This window comes from Pan paniscus, chromosome 1 (genome assembly GCF_029289425.2).
Source record: "Pan paniscus chromosome 1, NHGRI_mPanPan1-v2.0_pri, whole genome shotgun sequence".
Taxonomy (NCBI): Eukaryota; Metazoa; Chordata; class Mammalia; order Primates; family Hominidae; genus Pan; species Pan paniscus.
Window position 1 is genome coordinate 78,589,864 of NC_073249.2, and position 5,832 is coordinate 78,595,695.

Here is a 5,832-nt window from a genome sequence, read left to right on the forward strand (position 1 = left end):
CTAGTTTGGAATAAGTTCAGTGTTTTGCTTTGAGTTTTTGAGCAGGTAGCTGTGACTCCCGCATTTGAACCTCTTTCTATCTCACAGGGCTGGTGTTCGCCACTGTGAATGAATGGTGGCTGTACTGGGTAAATGCCAGAGGCAGTCATTTATCTGAAGGCTGCTCCAGAGGGTAATGAATGAATTTTGTGTCCAAAGAGGTGTTAAAGAGGAGGCTGGATATTGTAGAAAGAACACAAATATCAACCAAGAGTTGAATTAGGAGATCTTTAAACTCCCTCTGAACCCTGAGAATGGTGGCTGGAAGATGGCAATACATATTGTTTCCAGAGAAGGTAAGGAGAAGTGGAGGTTCTTCAGCTGAAATCTGCCCTTACTGAGTTTTCTCCAGCCCATCTAAGACTTACAAATCTCTTTTTAAAAGTTGTTGCTAAACATTAAAAATCCAGAAAATAAGAGATGGAAATATCAATACAAGGCTTCTCTAAAAAGTTTAGAAAATCTGGTTGTCCTGGGCCTGCAAATATTTTTGCAGAAGTAAAGGATGATTTCTCTATGTTTAATGTGCCAACAGAATGATTAATATGCAATCTGTCTGCTTTACTTACTTATTTTTTCAGTCTAGTCCCAAAAGTATCTGGATTTGGATGTCTCATATTGGCCAAAGCCTAAGGGAGCTTAAGGATTTTCTTAATACATTAAGAAGGCAGGTATAGAACATGAGTCAGTTCTTAGCTTCAAAACTCATTTGATGATTAGTTGGGTGGGGTGGTGATGAATCTGTGATATATTAGTAAACCAAATACCTGAAGATTACATTGTCTTATTTCAGAGAGGAGAAATTAACAAATGTAGTCATAAAGGCTCTGGTTATACTTCTTTTATTATAATATAAGAAAAGGTAATCTGTGAAGCTATCTACACCTTATTAAATCTAAGGACAGGGCAGTTGAAGGCACCTAGATCACTGCAGTTCAATGTAAGATGTAAATTTTAAATATATGCATAGAAATTTCAGCTATCATTTCCTTGTGGCTTAAATTTCAGCTATCATTTCCTTGTGGCTTCATTTTTTAATCTAATTATTCATTTTGCCTTCAAGTACTTTTTACTAAAAAGCCATATTATGACACTGCATCCAGATATACCATTGTTAATTATCAAAGTATTATAATCATCAACGTAATGTATAAACCAGATTGTGGTTTATATCCTTAAAGAGATTGGTATATACAGAGCAAGGTGCCATGTCTAAGGGCCTGCCTTTTGATCTGTGTAGCTGCCCTTTTCCTCTCCTGCATTCCAAACCCCTGTCTCTTAAAAAAAAAACCCTGTGTTCCTCCCACAAATTGAAGAGTGGAAATTTTGGGAAAGAATTCTGCCCACTCTTTTCCTTGCTAACACAGATGATAAAACTCACTCTTTCTCTGTCACATCTCGCTCTTGTTATGTTGGTATCTTTCTAAAAGTGGCAAGCAGCAGGACCCTTTTGCCAGTTACACAGTTTGTGTTGCTATAAAGAAATACCTGAGACTGGGTAATTTATAAAGAAAAGAGGTTTATTTTGGTTCATCATTCTGCAGACAGTACAAGAAGCATGGTGCCGACATCTGCTTCTGGTGAGGCCTCAAGATGCTTGCAATCATGGCAGAAGGTGAAGGGGGAGCAGGCATGTCACATGGTGTGAAAGGGAGCACGAGAATTGGAGCAAGAGAGAGGAGAGGAGGTGCCAGTCTCTTTTAAACAACTATAATAGCTCTCGTGAACTAACAGAGTGAGAACTCACTCATTACCCTGGGGAGGGCACTAAGCCATTTATGAGAGAATCACTTCCCACAAGGCCCCACTTCCAACACTGGGGATCACATTTCAACATGAGATTTGGAGGGGACACACATCCGAGTCATAGCAGCTGGCTAATTTTTTAATTTTAATTTTTTTGTAGGACAAGGTTTTGCTATGTTGCTTAGGCTGGTCTCAAACTCCTGTGCTTAAGCAATCTTTGTGCCTGGGCCTCCTAAAATGCTGGGGTTCCAGGCATAAACTACTACTCTTAACCCTATTTTAAAAATATGCTAATTTATGCTAGGATTTTAGAGGCAAAGTAAAACATTAAAAATATGGTTTCTTCTGTGTCTGATGATGCAAAACATAGTAGTTTCTTAACTGTGAGATTTGCTATTGATCTGACTGAAAAGCTGATTGTCTTTGGGAATCAGCTGGTGAAAGGGTTTTATTTAGTTAGTTTATTAATGAGTTTGTCTGGTATAGTCCTTACACTAGATTCAATTACAGATTGTATATACACACAAACATAGATTTCACAGATGAGCAGGCTACCCAATCAGTAGAATGAGGTGCATGAATTAGCTTTGAGTTAGCATGCTCCCTCGCCTTTTGTCACTCCTTAACGGCTCTTTGTTCTCACTTTATTTTGCATAGTTGGTAAAGATGATGGGAAGGACCACACTTATGTCTACTTACTACACATGACCAAATACACAGAGGTTATAAGCAACATTCCATCAAATTTAATTTAGTGCAAATTAATATTATCCATATGATTGAATAAAATATCAAGAAGTCTGAATTACAAAAAAGTTTCTAGTTGGCTCAAATAAACTAAGTCTGAAGGGCTCAGCAGTCCATTTAGCCAACTTTCACCACAGTCTTTGTTGAGGAGAACATCCCTCTAGTAATAGATCTGAGGAGGGAATGAGACTCTCACACCCTGAAACATGTTCCAGAAAAGAGACCCCCACTCAAAATATTATTTTTCTTGTTCTTCCCAAGTGTCTCTCTCCAAGATTCCAGATTAGTCTTCATTGGTAGTCCCCAGATTGAACAGAGGACTCAGAAATATGTGCATAGGATATTTGGAAAATCAGCTTATAATTCTTACAGACTCTTTCTGTTACACAATCTAGCATCATACTAAACACAACACAACACTAGCATGTGTGTACACATACACACATGTACACAAGAATACTTTGGAGACACATCTGGTTTGAACCAAATTTGATTACTAGGATAAATTATACGTATTCTAAAAACAAATTGAGATAGTTTGGTATACATTTTTCTTTTCAAGTCTGAACTTTTTCTACTATGTCTTATCCATCTCTCCAATTAGACAAATTGAGTTAGAATATTCATCCTGCTTTTATTAGATACAAATAATGTGGATGTCATAAGCATCAATGTACTTACTATATTCTTTCCTAAAGGAATATTAGAACTGTTCTTTTTTTTATTATATTTTAATTTTTAGGGTACATGTGCACATTGTGCAGGTTATGTGTCATGCTGGTGCGCTGCACCCACTAACTCGTCATCTAGCATTAGGTATATCTCCCCCCTCCCCCCACCCCACAACAGTCCCCAGAGTGTGATATTCCCCTTCCTGTGTCCATGTGATCTCATTGTTCAATTCCCACCTATGAGTGAGAATATGCTAGAACTGTTCTTAATTTTGATGAAGTCCAATTTACACAATTTTTAAAATGAATATTGTGCATTTAGTATTGTATCTAAGACATTTTTGCCTAACCCAAAGATTTTCTTTTTCATTTTCTGCTAGAAGTTTTAGGGTTTTAGTTCTATAATCCTCTTTCAGTTACTTTTTGTATGTAGTACAAAGTATTGACTGAAGGTTTTTTTTTTCCATATTGCATGATATCCAATGGTTCCCACATCATTTGTTGAAAAGACTCTCCTGTCTTTACTGAATTTTCACCTTTGTCCATATTGTGTGGTTCTATTTCCAGACATGCCATTCTTTTTTATTGACCTATTGTTTATCTTCACACCATAACATACTGACTTGATTACTGTAGCTTCATAAAATAAGAAATTTTGAAATCAGAAGTCAGGTAGTGTTAATGCTCCACATTTGTTTTTTCTTTTGAAATGGAGTTTGGCTCTTGTTGCCCAGACTGGAGTGCAATGGCACGATCTCGGCTCACTGCAACCTCCGCCTCAAGCAATTCTCCTGTCTCAGCCTCCTGAGTAGCTGGGATTACAGGCATACACCACCACGTCTGGCTAATTTTGTATTTTTAGTAGAGATGGGGTTTCTCCATGTTGGCCAGGCTGGTCTCGAACTCCCGACCTCAGGTGATCGGCTTGCCTCAGCCTCCCGAAATACTGGGATTACTGGCGTGAGCCTTCGTGCCCGGCCTTTTCAAAGTTATTTTTTAACAATTCTAGGTCCTTTAAATACCTTGTACATTTTAGAATCAGTTTTCAATTTCTATAAAAAAGCATGTTAGAGGGTTGATTAGTATTGCATTGAAATTATGGATCAACTTGAGGATAATTGACATCACCACAATATCGGTGGTTCAACCCAGGATATAGTATAACTCTCCATTTATTTAGACCTTTAATTACTCTCAACTATGTTTTTTAGCTTTCAGTGTATAGTTTTTACCTTTCTTATGCTGGCTTATCCTAAATATTTCATATTTTTGGATGTTATAAATAATAGTTTACAATTTTCTAATTTTCTACTGTTTACTGTTAGTATATAGAAATATAATTATTTGTTCTGTAATTTTTATGTAGATTTCAAAATAATTTCTGCATAGACAATCATGTTGTCTAAGAATAAAGAAAGTTCTACTTCTCCCATTCCACTTTTGATATCTTTTATTCCTCTTTTTTTTTCCTTATTGCACTGGCTAGAAATCCCAGTAGGATGTTGACTAGAAGTGGTGAGAACCAAAGCCTTTATATTGTTCCTGATCTTAGAAATACAGCATTTAGTTTTTCACCATTGAGTATGATATTAGCTGTAGGTTTTTCATAGATGCCCTTTTTCATGTTGAGGAAGTTTCCTTTTATCACTTTGTTGAGAGTTTTCTTCAGGAATGGATGTTGGCTTTTGTCAGATGCTTTTTATGCATCTATTGAGATGATCCTATGGTTTTTCATTTTTAGTTTACAAATGTGGTGAATTACATTGACTATGAAACCAACATTGCTTTTCCAGAATAATTCTTGCATGGTTATGCTATTCATTTTATAAACTGTTTGATTATATTAACATTTGTTAAGAATTTTTGCATATATCTTCATGAAGGATATTGATCTATATTTTATTTTTTTAGAATGCATTTGTCTTGTTTAGATGTCAGGGCTACGATGAGCTGAGGATTATTCTGTCCTCTTTAATCTTCTGGAAAATTTTGCATATAATTGGTATATTGCTTTCTCAAATGTTTGACAGAATTAACCAGTGAAGACCTGGTTCTTGGCCTGTTTTTGTGGAAGAGTTTTTAAACTACAAATTCAAGTACTTTAATAGATTTAGGTCTATTCAGGTTATATGTTTCTTCTTGGGAGAGCTTTGGCAGTATGTATCTTTCAAGCAATGTGTTCATTTTATCTTTGTTGTTGTATTGGTATAAACTTATCTCTCTATGTTGATTTAATGTCAAGAACTTCAGTTAATATGAAAAATACATTGGTTGATATACTATAATGGACAAAATAAAATGCCTTTACATTTTGTTAAACTTTGTTCAGCCTGAAAATCTGTGCTCATGCTTATTCGACTTCCTGTCTTATCTTAAGCATCCCCAAATTTGCCAATTCAGCATGTGAAAAGCCTTTTAGAGAACAGATTCCCAACAGAGAGAGAGAGGCTGAGTATTTTCCATTTTACTTATACTTTAATTCAAATGGGCCAAGACGGATTTTCATATCTTCAGGAAAGGAGAGAGGAACTATGTTGTGATTGTGTGTGTGTATGTGTGTGTGTGTGTGTGTGTTGTATTGTGTGATTACACTTCTGTGCTGAATTTTGAGACCTCAAAGACTTTCTCA